Source organism: Megalobrama amblycephala, linkage group LG12, assembly GCF_018812025.1.
Source record: "Megalobrama amblycephala isolate DHTTF-2021 linkage group LG12, ASM1881202v1, whole genome shotgun sequence".
Taxonomy (NCBI): Eukaryota; Metazoa; Chordata; class Actinopteri; order Cypriniformes; family Xenocyprididae; genus Megalobrama; species Megalobrama amblycephala.
Window position 1 is genome coordinate 14,802,685 of NC_063055.1, and position 22,660 is coordinate 14,825,344.

General features: G+C 37.5%; 1 protein-coding gene across 1 annotated transcript in view; it reads right to left on the reverse strand.

The window, feature by feature from the left end:
- LOC125280118 (DNA-(apurinic or apyrimidinic site) endonuclease 2-like) overlaps nt 1-22,660 on the reverse strand; it is a 35,328-nt gene that overhangs the window by 3,970 nt on the left and 8,698 nt on the right. The window lies entirely within an intron of this gene.

Consider the following 22,660-nt stretch of genomic DNA (forward strand, 5'->3'; position numbering starts at 1 on the left):
TTTTTTTTTACAAGTGATGTGAATTCATCTTTACATACTTTACATAAAATTGAATGGCTTACTTTGAATAGTACATTTCCACAATGGCATTAGTAGCCTTTGACAGATTTTGCATGATGTAATTGTAAGTCCAAGGTCACAGCCATATTGGTCAAAAAATAGTGAACTGGGTAAAGTAAGACCCTAAATTGAGGAAAATTGCTGTTCACAAATTTTATTTTGAAAGTACCATTAAATATAATTTCCAGACGTTATTACTTATAGAACAGTGTTCTCTCTAGTCATCACAGTAGTTTTACATTGTATTCTGTATGTGAAAGGACTTTCAAGATGTTATTCATCAGCACTCATTTTCAGTTTATAGTATGTCTGAGGTGCAGGTCAGAGACTGGTAGGCATGGTAACAAGTCTCTGTATGTGAAATTAGTTATGTATTGTGCATATGTGTATATTGTTCCTGTAAGTATTCCCAAGATAAAAAAAAAACCTTTTCAGATGTAACTATTCTTCAAGAGGGCAGTTATATTACTCAGACCTCACAGTCAGTAGCAGTAGACTTTCATAGAATCCTCTTGAACTTACCATTTGTCTGCACTCTTTGTGTGTCTGTGTTATACATTCCAATAAGCAATATCACATGAGAGTACGGATATCAGCTGATGTGTAGACCAACAGCACTGCGAGTGAGATTTTGGTTTTATAGAGATATCAATATAGATACACAGACAAATGGATAATTGATCAGGATTTTATGAGAGTATGCATGAATTATGCATATGTAATAGTCTTTTGAACGATTTGATTGCCTCAATGATTCACTCATAAAAACAGTTATTTGCTAGCTCCTGAATGAATCAGTGTTTTGAATGAATTGCATGATATGCAAATTTACATATTTTATATTGCAATTAATACATTATAATCTACATCCATGTTGTCATTGTCATGTGTCACTTCACTGCTATTCATTGCTCATCTCCTGTGGCCTCATGGGATAGTAAAGTGTCTATGATGTGCACTTCAGAATTTCACCAGGGGCCAGATGCATTAACATTGCCATTATGTTAAGACTGTGTCTTAAAAATGACATTTACTCACCCTCATGTCGTTCTAAACCCGTAAGACTTTCATTCATCTTCGGAATGCAAATGAAGATCTTTTTGATGAAATCTGACAGCTTTTTGTCTCTCTATAGACAGCTACGCAACTACCACTTAGATGCTTCAAAAAGTTCATAAAGAGATCGTAAAACTAATCCATGTGAATTGAGTGGTTTAGTCCAAATTTTCTGAAGAGACTTGATCCCCTGGCTTTCACTCACATATAAACACTGATCATCGAACATAAAGAAAATCTCAACCGAACCTGAATGATGTGCGAGAACAAACCTCTTCCAGAAGCTCAAACTTGCTGCATAACCAATGAGGTTCATTCTCGTGTGTTACGCCAACCCAAGAACTTTGTTCTCGCAAGTCATTCAGGTTCGGTTGAGATTTTGTTTATATTCGATGATCAATGTTTATATGTGAGTGAAAGCCTAATTAAATCTGTTCATCATAAAAAGCGAGTCTCTTCAGAAAATTTGGACTAAACCGCTCGATTCATATGGATTAGTTTTACAGTCTTTTTATGAACATAGTTGCATATCTGAATATGGAGGGACAAAAAGCTCTCAGATTTCATTAAAAAGATCTTCATTTACAATCCTAAGGTCTTACGGGTTTGGAACGTCATGAGTAATTACTGACAGAATTGTCATTTTTTGGTGCGCTAGCTCTTTAAGGACTAGTACGACCTAAAAAAATCTGTTTTTATAACTGACTTTAACATAGAAAAATAATTGGATGACTAACTTGTAAGTAGCAGTTTGACCATCCCCAGGAGGTACTTTTACTGTTTTATGAATACTGTGAATTTGGACATACTACTCTTTTCACATTCTGTTTTAGTAGGGAATTGTGATTGTGGATGCAGCCAATGTAACCTGCAGAAGAGTTATTGAAACAGTGAAAAGTCCAAGTGTAGTTGAACTGTTTTATAAGCATTCTTTGTTTAATAGTCTTAGACAATTTGATTAGTCTTGTGTTTTATTCTGCATTTGGCATTTTTTTTCTTTTTCTTTTTCTTTTGTCTTTTTGTGTTAAAGTATTTCATGGACAAAGCTCAATCCAGCTCTCTGTCTTTTCTCCATCTGTGTGCCCTTTGTGCCCCTTTCATTCTTATCCTTCTCATGTTCCTCCATTTGCCCTGTTGCTTGAACAGTTTTGTTGTAAGCTTAGCTGTCTGCTCCCCCCCTCTCTCTCAATCTTTCTGTCCTTCCCTTTTCATTCTCTCCGTCAGTCTTAAATTCTGTTTCTCTTATCTCTGCCTGATCCCCACTGCTCCTGGCTCATCAATGTGTTGGATATGCACTAGTGGCTCAGACAGCTGCAGTCCCCGTGACGTCAGTGAAAGAGTTGGAGAGAGAGAGAGATGGCAGGTGATTTAAAGAGAGACTCCACACATTTTTCTTTCTTTCGTGTGCCTGTTGAATCGATGATATTAGACCATGCGGACGTGAGATGGCTACAGGATCAGTATGCGATATTGACCCAGTCGGCAGTGTTAATATTTATGGAGTGTGATTCAGCAGGTCTCGTACAGGGAGACGGAGAGGAAGAGAGTGCTGTTTTTTTTGATCCTCAATAAATCCTGGTCCTCACTTGCCCAGTCTGTGCACTGCAGTACTGTAGCTCCTCATGCAGCTCGACAGATGGCGCTGTTGCATTCCACAAAGAGTCTGCATCTGACATGCACGTCTATGATAGTCTTGACTGTATGCAAATTTAATGTATAGTGCGTGTACTCTCCAGCTCGCCCAGTTTCATTATTCATACATTTGTATATGCCTTGGAATGGCATAAGGATTACATGTTACATTTTAAGAGCCCTATATCACTATAATGTAGGATATGTGTTTTGACACACACTTTTGTGTGGAAGTTTCACAGATGTGAGCAAATGTTCATCCCAGACAAAGTGCTGTCAAATAACTTCTCTTTTTGGCTGAAGATGTATGCTCTTGGGGCTCTTAAATATCATAAACCTGTCTCTGTCAGGAGCTAAGTTATCACCTATGATGATCTGACTGCTACTATATTGCATCATCTGGCCTGTGAGAGTGCATTCTCTTGGGCTGAATGTGAGTCTTTCAGCAGATTCACAGATGCACTGCTAGGCTCTCACGTGGGTTTCTGTCACATTGGTTGGCTCACATGTGTGATTCTCTCTTGTCTATGGGTATTTCTACTCATATGATGTCTGTAGTATGCAGTGAGTATACTAATACCTGGAGTACCAGGGTCAGATGACAGTACCCTGAGGACCATGGACACACAGCTTGGGCAGTATTTTGATCAGAAAAGTAAATGCTCATTAAACCAGTGAAAGCTGAAATTGATCTGCCCTAGTTTTTTGTTTTTTTGTTTTTTGCTTTCCTTCATGCAAAACCATCAACTAATTCTAATATTAATACAATTCTAATATAAAAATGTACAAAATGAATGATCTATTATTCCATTTAAACAATAAATACTAAATAATAACCAAACCAGGTCAGTAAGATTTTTTTCAAGGAATGAATACTTTTATTCGCCTTAAATTTCAAATAAATGCTGTTCTTTTGAACTCTGTATTCATAAAACAAAATCCTGAAAAAAATGTGTCACTGTTTCCACAAAAATATTAAAAAGCACACCTGTTTACAACATTGATAATAATAAGAAATATTTCTTGAGCAGCAAATCAGCATATTAAAATGATTTCTGAAGGATCATGTGACACTGAAGACTGGAGTAATGATGCTGAAAATTCAGCTTTGACATCACAGAAATAAATTACATTTTAAAATATTAAAATAAAATTGTTAAGTCATGAATGAGTATGAATAAGTTATGAATGTTCTACATTGTCATTACTGATTGTTTGTCAACAGTTAGATAAACAGTTACACAGAGTGCGAATGTGCTGTACCAGGATCTACAAAAGCGGACTTCAGATGCCTTTATTTATTAAAAAAAAAAAAAAAAGTGTTTTATTTATTAATAAAAGAACCACCACTGGCTAAAGTGTACATTGATCTTTTTACATGATAATATTTGAAAATCCATTGTTCCAGAAACATTGTGTACAAGAAAGATTGAATTATTCCAGAGGCTGAGATGAAGGGACGTGTAAAATCATTGTTGTATCTTGCCAACTAAAGGGGCTCAGCTGTACATGCTGATGGGGCCAGTGACCCTGGTGTTAAGCTTACGCTGTGTGTGCGGATTGGCTTGGAGGCCCTCGTGTTCAGCTCATGGTGTATATGTTGGGGGGCCTAGTGGCCTTAGTGGTCAGCTTGAGCTGTATGTGCCGAGGGCCCCAGGGACACTAGTGGACAGCTCATTCTGCCTGACCTGAGGAGTCCGGTGGCCCTAGCGATGACCTCACGGTGTATGTGCCAAGGGGCCCGGAGGCTTTGGAGGATCCTGGCAGTCCAGGCCTGAAGCACTGGCCTGGTCCATAATTCAGCCCTGCGGAGGAACTAAATGTGCAGTCTGAGCCTATAGCAACAACCTGCTCCAGGGCTCAGGATTCCATATGCGGTCCTCATCAAGGCTGCATTTATCTAATCAGAAATGTAAAAACAGTAATGCCATGAAATGAATTTACAGCACCCACAGTTCATGAAGAGATGGCGCCAACTCCTGTGAGGACCTCAGAAGATGCAATTATCTGGATCAACATGCACATTCCAAATTTTTATATATCCTAATTATTGTTCATGTAATTCATTTTTCCAGGAGCTCATTGCTTCTACCTTCAGTTAAACTGCTAACAGTGATTGTAAATTAATTGCCTAAATGATCACATTATTTGCTAACTGTATTCTTTAAATAGTAATGTTGACATGCATTCTCTGTAGCTGCTTTGAAATGATATGTATCGTGAAAAGCGCTATACAAATAAATGTGAATTGAATTGAAATATTATTACAATTTAAAATATCTGTTTTCTATTTTAATATATTTTAATATACAAAATCTTTGTCACTTTTGATCAATTTAATGTGTCCCTGTTTTAAATAATTATTAATTAAAAAACATTATGACAAGTATGAATGCTATATTCCATTGTGAACATAGCCCGTCTCTGTCTCCTCAAATACTCCAAATTGTTTCACAGGTCAGATCACACGGATGCTAGTAAAAGAGCTACGCTGATGTGCTCAGTGATCTGTGTATGTCTCTGCACATGTGCTAATCATCGCTATTCACTCTGACAGTCAGGCTCAGGCATTTAAAAGGCTTAATAGAAAAAAATGCCATCGAATTTACAGCGCCCACAGTTCATGCTGTGAACTCCTTTACCTATGAAAACAACCATATTGTGTCTACGCTTGTGCTTGAGTGAACGTTTAATACTTCTGCTGAAACATGCTGATTGCATTACATTACAGATTTCACAAATCTCCCCCTGCTGTCTTTGTGCGCGTGTTTATTTGTGTGTTTAAGGATGTGAGAAGTACAGGGTGCTGGTCTTACTCTCTAGGTATACAGTGCACGTGATTACATCAGAGTATAACAAATCCCAGAGGCTGCGGGTGTTCTTTGTACTTGACCATCACATGAAGATGTACGACAGGCTTTTACAAGCCTTAATCCATCATCCTTCAACAGATTACGTTTGTCCCGACTCCATCTGTTCGATTGCGACATGCAAAGAATTCAAATAACATTTATTCGCTCAAGGTTCTGCAGGAAAAGCTGGATTTCTAGTCCTTAAGGAGCAGGTCAACAGTTCAGCGTCTGTGCCGCCTTCATATACTATCCAAATAACACAGAGGCTGATGTCACCATTTCATACTCTATGAATCAGCCTTGGAATGACAATACTGGTTATTCTTCGCTAGGTCAAATATGACAGCAGAGATCTGACAATGAGAAAAAAGCGTGCCATTTGCAGATGTATTTTTTTTTTTTTTTTTTTTTTCAGCAAGCATTAATAATGTGTTAACTGAAACCCTGTTTTTGCATGGATGGAAAAGATTTCAAAGTCAGCATATTGTTTTGAAGAAATATTTCACCAAAAAAAGAAAGAAATGATTTCATAATTTACTCATGCTTAAACCTGTATGGTTAGCTGGAATGACTTTCTTTCTTCTGTGTAACACAGAAGATATTTGAAGAATCTTTCAGCTGTTTTTGTCCAAAGTAACATAGAAAGTAACATTGAAGTATCCAAACAATTCCAGTGGTTTGATCAAATTTTCTGAAGTGATATTCACTCTCAAGTCAAATCATATCACTGCAAATATTGCAACGTCAATAACGTCAAACCTCATTGGTCGGTAACATGCAAGAACCTCAAGAAGACTCAGATTAAACTATGGGTTGTGTGGATCACTTGTACGCAACCCCTAACAATAATAATAATAATAATAATAAATATAGCTGCAAGCAGCAATTACGGGGCCAAGCACAAAAACGGCACAATAAGCCAGCCAACACGGCTGTGAGCATCAGACCAACTACAACTGTGAGCAATTAAAGACCTATTAAGATAATTTTAGGCAAAAGAGCTGAAAAATGATCAAAAATGAGGATTCACTGGTTCACTTTCAACCAATAGGTGGCGCTGTGACCAAATTAATGTGGTATGGTCAGAGTGAGGTGACAATGACACTTGCAAAGTTTGGTGTCAATATGTCAAAGCATTGCAGAGATACAGCTTCAAGAGTGTGTTTTGCATCATGCCTCAAATTCGTTGCTCCGGTATATGAAAATGGTTTATGTATCGAATTGAAATCCATAACTTTTTGTCGGCATGGTCTGAAGATGCTAAGGTTCAATTTTGGTGAAAATCGGAGCAACGGTCTAGGCGGAGTTCGAAAAAGTAGGTTTTTAAAGAAAAACAATATGGCGGACAGGAAGTTCAGCCGACTATGGCAAATTTGATATTTGTGTTCTCGGCATGACCCAAGGAATCAACTGAGACCAGTTTCATTACAATCGGTTAATATAGTCAAAAGTTATTAACATTTTTGTAAAATTTGGTAGTGCTGCACCAAAACTTTTTGAGTATTGTCAGGGCATGATGCCAAAGACCAATACCGAGTTTCGTAACGATACGCTAATGCATTCATAAAATACAGCGTTTTAGCACAAAATTCAAAATGGCTGACGGACAAAATGTCCGATATGGTAAAATTGGACATCATTTGACTCAGCATGATGCCCCGAATCTAACGAGACCAAACTGATATGATTTTTGGACAAACCCATCAGAAGTTATAAGCAAAAATATCCATTATTCATATTTCCGCACCAGTAGGTGGCGCTGCACCGAAACACTGCATGATGCCTCAGGCCATGCTTGTGATGACATGTATGAAGTTTGGTCTGAATACGATAAAGCGTTGCCGAGATACAGCCTTATGTCTATTTTCACTAGCACTACGTACAATTCGTTCACGTGTTTTATGAAAACGGTTTGAGGAATCGACTTGAATTCCATAACTTTTTGTTGGCATGGTCTTCAATTTTCATGAAAATCAGAGTAACGGCCTAGGAGGAGTTCGAAAAAGTACGTTTTTTAGAAAATTCAAAATGGCGGAAAAATTTTCATGATGGAAAATGTCATGAAAATTTGAAAATGTCATGAAAAAGTGCATTCGAATCGGCTTGACCCAAGGAAAAAAGAATTTTGTTTCTAACCCTTACGGTTCAAAGGTTATTAGCATAAACATAAGTGCAACTTTGGACAGCTGGTGGCGCTAGAGGGATTGAGTTAGAGACTCCAAATTTGCTATAGACAAAGGTCAGACTGTCCTCTAACTGTGTGCCAAATTTCACAACTTTCCCGCAAGCGGTTCTATGGGCTGCCATAGACTTCAAGAGCGGAAGAAGAATAATAATAATAAGAGTACGGAACGCCAACGATTACAATAGGTGCCTACGCACCTTCGGTGCTTGGCCCCTAATAATAATAATAATATTAATAATAATAATAATACAGGACCTGTTTGAGACAAGTGAGTGATGTAGCAGAGACAAGAGAGCAGGATATGTCAGAACAGCAAATCAATAGCTAGTGACAAATGAAGTATGAATGACGGTGAATGATTAGACGTAGAGATAGGTAGAGATGATAAATGTATTTTCTGCGAATGAAAGATTTTGAAACATTAAGTTGTAAATATTTTTATAATAAGGAAAGAGACAGACATTTTCTACTCTGCTGCAAGGTAGTTACTGTTGGGCTCATGCCAACTCGGTAGAGAAATTGACTGATATGGATATAAAGTAATTGAATGAATTGATCGCTGGGTAGTTCTAGTTATCTTGAAAAAGACAGACCTTGAGTGAACAGATAAATCCACTTACTGTAAAGTAGTAGTCTAATTGAATGAAAGGGAAAGCAAAAAATCTGTCATTAAATGCTTGCGAGACCATGTCATTCAGTGTTGAATGTGACATAGTTACAGCACCACTCCATCAGCACAGTCCAGTAAGACTTTGTCACTTCCGATGAGGATTTATATGCACAATGCTTCAGCTACACCAACACACAGAGAGACAGGGTAAAAAAGAAACATATGCTTCTTGATCGCACACTTTAATTCAATGGTAATACAAGAAACTTGATGAAATATCAAGCAATAAAATAAGTTCACCACAATTTAATAAAGTGCAATGATCAAATACCAAATTAAGTAAAAACATGTATAATCATATATCATTCCCTGATCTTGATACATGCATTTATACAGTATTAGTTCTGAACCCATTTATGGAAAAACAGGACACAAATAAGTGATTTACAATGATTGTTTACCCAAGTTATTAATGACTCTTTGCATTGAGGCCCAACACCTTGGTTGGGTGTAGGCTTTCAATAATTTAATAATTCACAATGAGCTACTCTTTGCATATTACACCTATAAGTAATATTAAATTTAATAGTAAATTGAATTTTATGGCACAGCGTTAGCTCACAAGAATTACATGTTTTTGTACGGGGTGCTCCGGGAAGAAGGTTTGAGTCTGGCCTGTGTCATTTCTTATTCACATCTCTTATCTCACTCCCCCTCTTCCTCTCTCAATGCTTTTCTGACTCTCTCCTTTTTCTTATTCATTGAAGATATAAATTCAAAAGGGGATTCCCTTACATTTGAGAATTGAATAAAAGGTGTTGGAATAAAATATTTCTCAGATCTCTCTCGAGATTATGTCCAGAATCATACAGTAGTACTACAGACATGCTCTTGCTATTTCATTTCAGCTTAATAAAACCTGTAAACCATATGAAAGATAATGATTGAGAAGATAGATATTAATAGCATTTGATTATTAGACTAATTATGCACCTAAAATATCTGATCTACACTGCAATGACCATTAGAAAAGGTAATAAGACTTTTCCATCTACAGATTTAGAACTGCTGAAATGTATAGTTGCCAAATTGTTCAAGTAAAGCTAAGTTTAAGCATTATGCATCATTTTATGTTCATATTTACTATTTAAGTGAAATAATGTTCTGTTGTAGAGTTATATAGTTATATATAATAGTTATAGCATAAGGATTTGAGCGAGTTTAACAAGGGCAAAATTGGGATGGCTAGAGGACTGGGTCAGAGCATCTCCAAAACTGCAGCTCTTGTGGGGTGTTCCCGGTCTGCAGTGGTCAGTGTCTATCAAAAGTGGTCCAAGGAAGGACAGTGGTGAACTGGCGACAGGGTCATGGGCGGCCAAGGCTCACTGACGCACATGGGGAGCGAAGGCTGGCCTGTGTAATCCGATCCAACAGACGAGCTATTATAGCTCAAATTGCTCAAGAAGTTAATGCTGGTTCTGATAGTAAAGTGTCACAATACACAGTGCATCGCAGTTTGTTGCGCAGGGGGCTGAATAGCCGCAGACCAGTCAGGGTGCCTATGCTGACCCCTGTCCACCACCGAAAGCGCCAACAGTGGACACGTGAGCAGGGTTTTAATGCACCCTGCCACAAAGCAAAAATGGTTCAGGGATGGTTTAAGGAGCACAACAACGAGTTTGAGGTATTGACTTGGCCTCCAAATTCCCCAGACCTCAATCCAATTGAGCATCTGTGGGATGTGCTGAACAAACAAATCTGATCCATGGAGGCCCCACCTCACAACTTGCAGGACTTAAAGGATCTGCTGCTAACATCTTGATGCCAGATACCTCAGCACACCTTCAGGGGTCTAGTGGAGCTCATACCTCGATGGGTCAGGGCTTTTATATACAGTATCTCACAGAAGTGAGTACACCCCTCACGTTTTTGTAAATATTTTATTATATCTTTTCATGTGACAACACTTAAGAAATTGACACTTAGCTACAATGTAAAGTAGTGAGTGTATAGCTTGTATAACAGTGTAAATTTGCTGTCCCCTCAAACTCAACACTCAACACACAGCCATTAATGTCTAAACCGCTGGCCACAAAAGTGAGTACACCCCTAAGTAAAAATGTCCAAACTGGGCCCAATTAGCCATTTTCTCTTCCCGGTGTCATGTGACTCGTTAGTGTTACAAGGTCTCAGGTGTGAATGGGGAGCAGGTGTGTTAAATTTGGTGTTATCGCTCTAACTCTCTCATACTGGTCACTGGAAGTTCAACATGGCACCTCATGGCAAAGAACTCTCTGAGGATCTGAAAAAAGAATTGTTGCTCCACATAAAGATGGCGTAGGCTATAAGAAGATTGCCAAGACCCTGAAACTGAGCTGCAGCACGGTGGCCAAGACCATACAGCGGTTTAACAGGACAGGTTCACTCAGAACAGGCCTCGCCATGGTCGACCAAAGAAGTTGAGTGCATGTGCTCAGCATCATATCCAGAGGTTGTGTTTGGGAAATAGACGTATGAGTGCTGCCAGCATTGCTGCAGAGATTGAAGGGGTGATGGGGTCAGCCTGTCAGTACTCAGACCATACGCCGCACACTGCATCAAATTGGTCTGCATTGCTGTCGTCCCAGAAGGAAGCCTCTTCTAAAGATGATGCACAAGAAAGCCAGCAAACAGTTTGCTGAAGACAAGCAGACTAAGGACATGGATTACTGGAACCATGTCCTGTGGTCTGATGAGACCAAGATAAACTTATTTGGTTCAGATGGTGTCAAGCGTGTGTGGCGGCAACCAGGTGAGGAGTACAAAGACAAGTGTGTCTTGCCTACAGTCAAGCATGGTGGTGGGAGTGTCTTGGTCTGGGGCTGCTTAAGTGCTGCCGGCACTGGGGAGCTACCGTTCATTGAGGGAACCATGAATGCCAACATGTACTGTGACATACTGAAGCAGACAATGGGCAGCAGGGCAGTATTCCAACATGATAACGACCCCAAACACAACTCCAAGACGACCACTGCCTTGCTAAAGAAGCTGAGGGTAAAGGTGATGGACTGGCCAAGCATGTCTCCAGACCAAAACCCTATTGAGCATCTGTGGGGCATCCTCAAACGGAAGGTGGAGGAGCACAAAGTCTCTAACATCCACCAGCTCCATGATGTCGTCATGGAGGAGTGGAAGAGGACTCCAGTGGCAACCTGTGAAGCTCTGGTGAACTCCATGCCCAAGAGGGTTAAGGCAGTGCTGGAAAATAATGGTGGCCACACAAAATATTGACACTTTGGGCCCAATTTGGACATTTTCACTTATATTTTCCCTGTAAATATAAGTGAAAATATAAATATTTTCCCTGTAAATATTTTCCCTGTTTTGTGCATGGTTATTGTTTCATATAATGAGTTGTACTACTTGTACTAAGAGTTATTCATTGTTTGCATTACTTAAACCTTGACAGCACCTGACTATATATATATATATATATATATATATATATATATATATATATATATATATATATATATATATATATATATATATATATATATATATATATATATATATATATATACATTAATTATATTATATATATAAACATGTTTTGGAGAAAAACATTTATTTCATAATGTGATTTCCCCCCCACTTTCAACTGTTTTCCTTCAATGAAAGGTTAGAATTTTGTGAATTTTTTGAAGAAAGATCAAAAGGATAAACAATGCAGATTTATTTTCACAGCCGCCTTTGCTCATATTTACTAAGGGTGCCAATAATTGTGGAGGGCACTGTATATATATATATATATATAGTAACCTTCAAAGAGAATGTTCAGTAAAGCAGACTGAAGTTACTCAAACCAGATGTCACAGGAAGTCATAGAAACTCTTTGAAGTGACACATCTGAGCACACTGAGACTATGATCGGTCAGGTAGGGCAAGAGAAAAAATATCATCTCTTTCTGACATCTCTTTCCCTCCTCACCTGACACCGAGGATCTGAACATTCAGTGTGCAGAAAATGAGAAGTAATAGCTACATTTATTCAGGACGATATTCACTGTATTTTGCATTTTGATAAATCTTTCATTGACCACAGGACTCCACTATGCTGCTTTGTCAGTCTCTGTCTAACTGGCATCATTGTCTAAAAGCGGGCATTAATTAAGCAGGCTTGTCTTGACATTTTTTCCATTTTTACGTAAATGCTGCTGTCAAAACTGAAACAAACATGTAGGGTACACACGCACATGATTACAACTCTTTTTGCTTGTAGATTCTGTCCCCTCCTGCAGACACAGGCGTTTCGCTGCATTGTCTATTTAAGACCAGTGGCTTGGCGGGTGATATTCTGCAGGGAGTTTTTCAGGCTGTGAAACTGTGAAAGATAGCTTCGCTGAGCCTGGGACGTCATTAAAGTTTCCTCTCTGTCTTCCATTTGCCGACACCATTCAAAAGATAATCTGGGAATTATAAATTATTCACACCCTTCAATTATGTAATATCAGAAAAAAGAAAGGAAGCGGAAAGAAAAGCAGATTTTCGTCAGTCTGCAGTGTGCATGATGTTTGAGGTGGTTGACGGGTAGGATTCACTTCAGCCTGCGAATATTCAAATTCAGCTCTGTGTAAGGGTCCCCAGGAGGTATGGTTTAGCTTCAGCTGTATTTTTATGTAAAACCAAATTATTATTATGTCAGATTCAATTGTATTTCAGAGAAACAAGATTAGATTAATAAGATATACCACACAATAAAAAATAAAATAGATACAATGCATATAATTCTCTTTAGCTTTTGGTAGTTAAACCAGATGATATTTGAGTTCTGATTAAACATATTCTGATCTGTGAAATACTATGTACGTTTTTTTACTCCTTTTCTGCTTCTAGCATGGCCTGGCTAGAGCCTTTGCAAAATACATGAGCAATATTTTATCCAGGCCATGACTCTCTGATGTGATTCTGCATTCAATTTTTATAATCATAATTCTCCAAAAAAGGCTATAAAGACAGAAAGCGATACTAATAAACCAGTCTTCTGGCTTTCCCAGAAACCTTAATTCAAAGCATTGTTAGAACTATTCAGGTTGGAAGCTTTTGCAGTATAGGGAAGTGATGCACACAGCATGTATCAAAATTCTTTTGGCTATTCTTAGTGCTTCCCTAAAAATCTCTTAGCAAATATCACAATATCACTGCCCTCACTTGCTTCTTGAACCTGGTAGATCCATGCATTATTTTGCAGAGATTTGCTTTTTAAATGGTCCCTCTTAATGCTTCGAAGAAAGCTTAACGCTTGGTTTGTCAACTGCTCTCTCTCTTCAGCCGGTCAAATGTTTGCTCCAGTTTTAGGTTTCTCCCAAATTTCATTCCTGTTTGTTTTTTCATCGTTCATTAAAAGGATAGCTTATTAAAAAATTTGTCATCATTTACTCACCCTAATGTCTTTCCGTACCTCTTCTTTCCAAACCTCTTCTTTTTTTCCTTCTGTGGAACGTTAAAGAAGATATTTTGAAAAATATCTCAGACAATGAAAGAATGTTTTTCAAAATATCTTTTTTCATTTAGTATCTTGAAAACCCTAGAATTATTTTCTGAATTTGGCAATTTCTTTTTTTTACTATACCCAAATGTACACCCGCTAGCTGATACAATATATTCAGGAGTCTGTTCATGATGAATGGCTGGCTGCCTCGTTCTTCACACTTGATATGCAGCATCTGAAGCTTTTACCATCATCACATGAATTTTTAATACATTCTAGTAATGCACAACATATATTCTTTTAAAGAATATACACATTAAAGTGTCTGTATCTACCCAGTGTTTGTCATTTCCATATTTGTTATATCCACAAAACACATCAGGTTTGGAAGAACAGACATCAACCAAACCAGTCCCATTACCTCTTCAGCAGCATAATGTCATTTCTGGATAGTATAGCTTAATATTCATTGTTCCTGTTGAAATGGAATGTCCAAATAAACATCATCCCTTATCAAAATAGCTTTAAAGGGATAGTTCACCCAAAAAAGTCTATCATCATTTACTCAACCTCAAATTGTTCCAAACCTGTATGAGTTTCTTTCTTCTGTTCCACAAAAAAGAAGATATTTTGAAGAATGTTGGTAACCGGCTACAGTTGAGTTGACTTTTGTAGTATTTTATTCCTACTATGGACATCAATGGTTACCGTCAACTTCTTTAAAGGGTTAGTTCACCCAAAAATGAAAATTCTGTCATTTATTACTTATCATCATGTCGTTCCACACCCATAAGACCTTCGTTAATCTTTGAAACACAAATTAAGATATTTTTGTTGAAATCCGATGGCTCCGTGAGGCCTCCATAGTCAGCAATGACATTTCCTCTCTCAAGATCCATTAATGTACTAAAAACATATTTAAATCGGTTCATGCGAGTATGGTGTTTTAATATTAATATTATAAAGTGATGAGAATATTTTTGGTGCCCCAAAAAAAATAAAAATAATAACGACTTAATAACGATAATAAATAAAAATAACGATGGCCGATTTCAAAACACTGCTTCAGGAAGCTTTGGAGCATAATGAATCAGCATGTCGAATCTGCTGTTCGGAGCGCCAAAGTCACGTGATTTCAGCAGTTTGGCGGTTTGACACATGATCCGAATCATGATTCGACACAAAAGATTCATTATGCTCCGAAGCTTCCTGAAGCAGTGTTTTGAAATCGTCCATCACTAAATAAGTCGTTATTTTGTTTTTTGTTTTGCCGCTCCAAAAATATTCTCGTCACTTTATAATATTAATATTGAACCACTGTACTCACATGAACTGATTTAAATATGTTTTTAGTACATTAATGGATCTTGAGAGAGGAAATGTCATTGCTCCCTATGGAGGCCTCACGGAGCCATCAGATTTCAACTAAAATATCTTAATTTGTGTTCCGAAGATTAACGAAGGTCTTACGGATGTGGAACGACATAAGGGTGAGTAATAAATGACAGAATTTTCATTTTTGGGTGAACTAACCCTTTAATTTACCATGTGTGTGACTTTCCAATGAGATTTTATAGCTATTTTTGATCTAATGTGGTTAACATTACTTCAAAAGAAACATGTTTCTGTGATTCAACAGCATTCAACAGCATACTGGTTCTGTGAAACAGCAAAAAAAATAAAATGTTACTCATATTATCAAGCAGGAACAAAGAAACCTTGGCATCCATTTTCATCTAGCTCAACATCTAGCAAATATTCACAAAACAGTTTGTTTAGGTGCAAAAATTTTCAATAGAAACCATTTCTCAGAAATCGCTCACTGCACTTTTAAATATATCTGAAGCAGCTGTGTTGTTTTAAAAAGTTGAAAAAAAGTTGCTAACAAGTTGGTATATAAGGGCTACCGAATCCTTGGTTGTATAAGGACTGTAAAAACACCAGATACATCATAATATATAGCATTCATGTCATGTCAATGTCTACTGCCTGCAAGAACTGTTAATGAATGACAGTAATGGCTCTGGCACTCCTTTTGATGTCTTGTTCAAATCTTTGAAATGATCATCCCGAGGCCTGGCTCAGTCATAAAGGATGGTGACCTCTCTTTCCTCAAGACATTGCAGTGAATTATACCCATAATGAGCACTCTTTCTGATCCACAAGTGATTAAGCGGCTTTTCTTCCCAGGCAGTGTTTAGCAACCATATGCTGCGTCAGTTCCTTCATAAATTCATGTTTGTCTAAGCACTGCTGTAAAATTGTGAATGCATTACTAGCGATCTACATTCATCTCAATCTGTCTGTTAGAGCAACACGTTCACCTGCTGTCTCTCTCTCTCTCTCTGAGAGAGCACTAAACAACAGATAGAATACAAAGAACAAATGTAAGACCTCTACAAGCTGCAGACACCTGAGGGTATCTCCTTATTTAAGCTGTATGTAGTGAATGTTATGCTGTGCACTTCAGTTCTAGACCAGGGCTTCTATTTAATTCCGAAATCTTTAAAAGGTAAAGGAGAGAAGCATCCTGTCTCTGTTTGAAAGACTGATTTCATCTGAAATCACTGTGACTAGTAGATTAAGTGGAGTCTGATGTTTTCAAAAATCTGCACCCAGGATGGGTCAAACTAAAGGCCCAATGAATGGAGCATCGGGTCCTTAAAAGATTAGTTCACCTTCAAATGAAAATTAGCCCAAGCTTTACTCTCCCTCAGACCATCCTAGGTGTATATGACTTTCTTCTTTCTAATGAACACATAATATCGGAGAAATATTAATAAATATCCTGATGCATCCAGGCTTTATAATGACAGTGAACAGGGGTCATGAGTATGAGCCGAGGAAAGTGTCTCCATCCACATCCATCCATCATTAACATACTCCACAAGACTCCAGGGAGTTAATAAAGGCCTTCTGAAGTGAGGCGATGCATTTGTGTAAAAAAGAAGTTATGAAGTAAAATATCTACCTTCTGCCAGACTGCCTTCCGTATACAACTTATGGAAAAAGTAGGAAGGCTTAGGACACAGCATAAGCGTTTTGAACTGTGAGAGTTTTACACTTACTTTGTAAGTACAATTCGGAAGACGGTCTGGCGGAAGCTATTATTTTACTTCATAACTTGTTAAACATGGATTTATTTTTTATGATGGATGGAAGTGGATGGAAGCACTTTCTTCAGCTCATACTCGTGAACCCTGTTCACTGCCATTATAAAGCTTGGATGCGTCAAGATATTTATTAATATTTCTCTGATTGTGTTCATCAGAAAGAAGAAAGTCAAATACACCTAGGATGGCTTGAGGGTGAGTAAAGCTTGAGGTAATTTTCATTTGAAAGTGAACTAATCCTTCAAATAATTGAAAGTATGGGATACCCAGAAATAGACAAAATAATATCAAAATAAATTAATCATAATCTAAATCTAAATTTTAGAGTAATTTGAAATGGGATTATCAGATTAAGTAGAGAGCTAGAATCAAACTGAAACAGATTTCTAATAAATTAAGTGAATTTTACAGAAGTACAAGACCTACATCTATTATATTCTGGGCCAATGGGTGCTACTTACAATAAAGTATTCTGAGTTGTTGCTAGTATGTTGTTATACGGTTGCTAGGGTGTACTGGGTGGTTGCTAGGTGATTTCTTACTGGCCAAAATCAAAGTTTCTAAAGGTTACTTATGTGCCTGTTTCAATACATGTCTAGGGATTTGCCCACAATATTGCCCACTACATGAGAGTTTGACCATTTAGAAAATTAAAACAAAAATTCACAGTTTGAGGTATCATTCATGTCCATAGCTCAAACAGCCTGTGACAAAAATGTCAAATAAAGAAGAAATGCACCAATATTAAAATTCTGGCCAATTCCATAAGCCAGTAATTATTTTCTTGTTATGGCAAATGAAATGTTATTAGAATTCTACACTATTTTGTCTAAATAAACTAAAACCAGTTGTCATTATAATGGGCAGTGTGAAAAAAAATTTACATTCCTTTTCAGATTGGCTAAAAATTACATTTAACAATTAAAGTATTTTTAAAGATTAACTTTAAGTAAATATTAGATGATGACAAAGGTTATTTAAATGTAAATTATTACATTACAAATGTAACAGGGTATATGAGCATGCAACATAAATGAAAAGAATCTAATATTTGCCGATAACATATGCGGTACTGATATATTGTGCATCTCTACTACTACTACTACTACTATTGTAACGGTCCAAATGCTCAAGGTTACTTTACATTCAATGTACATTTAAAATAGGGTTACAGGTTTGGACAAAATCTTGAGCAACTGTAAGCGTGCCTCATCATTCACTGCAAATGAAAAACACTGACATGGAAATTCACAGTATTGTTTCATTCTAATTCTCTGTTTACCTTCAATGTTCTGACACACACAAAAACACATTCATATTCAGCTGTCCCAACAGAAACAGTAATTAGATTATTAAATAATTCAAAACAATATTATGATTACTGTTGGGTCAGTATTATTATTCTCATTACAGGGAGCAGCATGTTGCTTGATTTAAGTATGCTAGACACACAAACACATCCTGTAGACAGCAATAATGTGGGGCAGGAATATTCAAGCTATCCTTTCTCTGTCAGCTTTGACAGCTGAACACTTAGCAGTTCGAGCACAATCCCGTTGGCCCTAAGGCAACACAAAAAGAGCAATTTATACAATCTCTAACAAAAGAATGAAAAAGTAAAAGTAATAAATAGGACTACCTCAGAATCATCACCATTTGAGGATCCATTTTGCAGTACAATAACAAAGGAGGAGTTAATAAACAACCCAACCACCTGAAAGTCTGAGCGCATAACAAGTGTGTTACTTCTGACATGAACTTGACCAATTTGTTAAGGATTACATCTAAAACACAACCTGAGTCATTCCCTACTTGGGGGATTAGATTAGTCCCATGTTCAAATGTGCCTATGCAGAAGGATAATAAAGGGTTTATGTAAATGTTTCTGGCTAACAACTATTTGAAGTCGGTCCACACAAAGTGTAAGATAACGAGTCACATACAAACCCACGTTTATTAAAAACTTCCCTACTGCACGTTTCCTTTTCAATGTCAGTCATGGAATAAGATAGTGTCTTTCCATTATGATCTTCCCTTATTCTTTCAAGTGCTCTGAATGCTTCAGGATCATTATTGTAAGCCCTTTACTTTTAAAATTAGTATTTAATTTCTTTACATACTGAAAATAGTTCCATTCACCCTAAAATATCGAACTACTGCACATGGAGCCATACTTCAAATCACATCGAACAATCAAATCACTACTATCAAAATATTTCAGGTAAAATAATTATTGATATTCAATCAGTGCTTTTATGCAAAAGTTAAATAAACAAGTTGGTAAATAATGAATAAATTAGTCTCTAAGCAACACGCATACACAGTAATTCTGTTTCATTGAACAAATCGGTTGAATGATTTCATGGCTCACTCCAACTGTTCCTTGTTTTATTTCTGAATTAATCAGTGTGTTTGAATGAATCGGTTGAGTGAATGATTCATTGACTCACTCATAAAGGCAATCATATGTCGCCACCTACTGGATTAGAAGAGGAACTAACAGTTCTTTAATGTTTTTAGTACAACCTAAACTTCATGAATACTGAACTTGTCATGTAACTGACGTCAAGAATCATTAGATTTATCTGACATCTTAAGAACTTCCCCATTCCTTAAACACTTGGACTCTTACACAAGTAAACTTTATATCTCTATAGTCCACTTGCATCTGGTTTTTAACCAGTGACATTAAAGATGTCATCATCTGTTTTCAGTGGCGCCCAAGAGGTCTTGATGCTGTCAGATCTGTTCTGTCTGTCCTTAGTAGTGAGTGCAAAAAATGAAGTTCATAAAGCAACAGAGGGAATGATAAAGTAACACTTTAAGTCTCACTGGAACATGTAATTATGAGTAATTATGAATAATGAATTCTGTTCATAGTGTTGTTGGTGCTGGGAGAGGGTGACACAGAGAGAGCTCAATGCTGAAATACTTTCATCACTCTTTCTCCTCCAGTGTCTCTGCTGTCATGATCCATGGTTACATCTTTTATCACTTTTTTTGACCACGTCTTTTGTTCTTCTCTCTGCCCAAAGGAACTCTTTATTTTAAAAGCTGGCATTCCATCATCAACATACTGTGTTTGGGTAGATGGCTGTTCAGCTGGCAGGTTGTTTATTGAATCTAATGCTATTTGGTTTGTTCCTGTGCTTGTTCCTGAGAGTTGGTGCATATGTTCGTGCATTTTTAGCCTGTGTTTTCTTCTTTTACACCCTGTACAAATATTTTGGAGGTTTCAATGAGTGTTGTCAAGACATTATGCATTCCCAGAGTGAGTAGTCACATGATGTTTCCATGGTAGTACCATAGTATTCTCTCATGTACCATGGATACCTGAATATGGCTTCATGGTATTCATGCATGGTATAGATCAAAAAGCATCTATTCTGTGCATTCTTACGTGAATAACCAGTGGCCAATTTCGTTTTGGAGGACACTTTAAAAACATGGAATATGGAGTTCTTTTTACCAACATGTCCTCCAACCAATACGACCATATAGGTCGTTTGTCACTTTCCTGAAATACGACCCATAGGAACGTTTGCTAAAGTTGCGCCCCTATCAACAACAGGACACTTTCATTTTAATGCTATCTGCGTCATGTTTCGAGTTTCGCGTAGCTCAACTGGCAGAGCATTGCAATAACAATATGCAATCATGTGATCATGCGATCGTGGGTTCAATCCCAGAGAACACATGTGCTCATAAAGTGTAAATGCACTATAAATCACTAAAGTTAGGTTTAGAGGTGGGGTGGGTGTAGTCGTTAACAAAAATTAGTAAATGGAAATAGGAGAAATGGAGTAAAAAGTCCACACATTGCATATAAATGAACACGCATTTTGATTGGTAATGACAGTCATACGTCATTTCATGACGACAGACGTAACACGACACTGTCATTATTTTTATGACAGCTAGAGGGTGCATGACTTTAAAATGTAAATATAGGTTGTAATAAGGTATTTGAAAAACGACCTATAGGGTCGTTTTTTTTTTTTTTTTTTGGAGGACAGTCTCAAACAACATCTGCAAAGTTATGATGCTCAAAGTTGCCCTGACACACCAAACCGACACTTGACAGCTGACGGCCAAGTAGCACGTCCGTTCTGCGCCTGCGTGAGATGAAGTGCCTTTCTGTACCAGCAGGTGGCAGTATCTAAATAGCCAATCAGAATGATGATATGGCCCGATGGACCGACGAGCTCTGACGCCAATTCAACATTTCGAATCGGCCAAAAAAAAAAGCCAACGCAGAACAACTTCAGGCGACAGAGCGAAACACACTGAGAAAACTTAGTTGGCCGACGAACAAAAACTGCCCGACAGCTGACCATCGGTTTGGTGTGTTCCTGCCTTAAGGACTACAACAAACAGCTGGTTGGGACTACAACGAGCTTCTTCCCGGGTTGGTGACATCACTAACCCTAAACCCTGCCCCCGAGAACACACATCAAAGGGGCGAGACCATCTTATTGCAGTACAGTACGTAACACAAATGAAATAGCACGTCATAAAAGCAAGATGACGACATGACAAATTATAACCGTAATGTAAACTATACCTGTTCTATCTTCATGCAGCATATATTCTCTGGCTCTGTAGGCATCTTACAACGATTTATAGATTATCATGACAGAATATGCTAATCAATGACTTTAAGACTTTAAGACTTTAAGTTAACTCCACATCAGCTACATAAATTCATCAACTAACCATTCAGAAATGTCCTGTTGCATTCTACATGTTGTCACTTCTTCTTGAGTCTCTCCATCATTGTCCGACTCCAGTTTGAACATAAAAGGCTGAACAGATTCTAACATTTTCACTGAGTCTTCATGAGGTAATTGGCGCTGCTAACACGAGCTCTTGAAACTCCGCCCTCTTCTTGAGAGCAGCAGCTCATTTGCATTTAAAGGGACACACACAAAAATGGAGCATTTTTGCTCATCCTCAAAAAGTAACAAATTTAACATGCTATAAAATTATCTTTGGGGTATTTTGAGCCAAAACTTCACATACACACTCTGGGGACATCAGAGACTTTTTTACATCTTGTAAAAGTGGCATTATATGACCCCTTTAAAAAAATATCTGAGTACATGCTAATTAAAGTGGCGTTGCTAAAAATAGGCCCATTAAACAAATATTTAAACTAAATATAGCCCACACATCCAGATTTTATAATTTTGTGTAGATTTTTTCATATACTGTAAGGCTAGTGCCAAATTCAGAGAGGGCTACTCTCTGAGAAAACAAAGGACTTATCTGGAAATTAGCATTTGAACTCTCTATACAACATTAGCGTCTTCATCCGAGACGCAGTCTCGATTACAGTCGATTGCACCTCAGTATTGTCTTAATCTACATTTCTTCCATTCACCCTCTCTTCTCTCCACATGCTGATATCACCCGAAACTCACCAGAAAATCTATAAGATGTTTAATGGGAACAATTAGCAAACAGCACCATACATGTTTGGTATCAAGTGAAATGTCTCAGTGCGACTGGTACTCATCCCACAGATGTAAACCAAAAGGTAATGAAGGTTTTATGATGAGATATGAAGGAGATATGCTTACAGAGGAGGGTGGATATACCATCTTCTTTCAAAAACATCTTACCAATCCAAATTTTGAACAGTAGTGTATACTAAATAAATAGGTTCTACTTATTTAACTC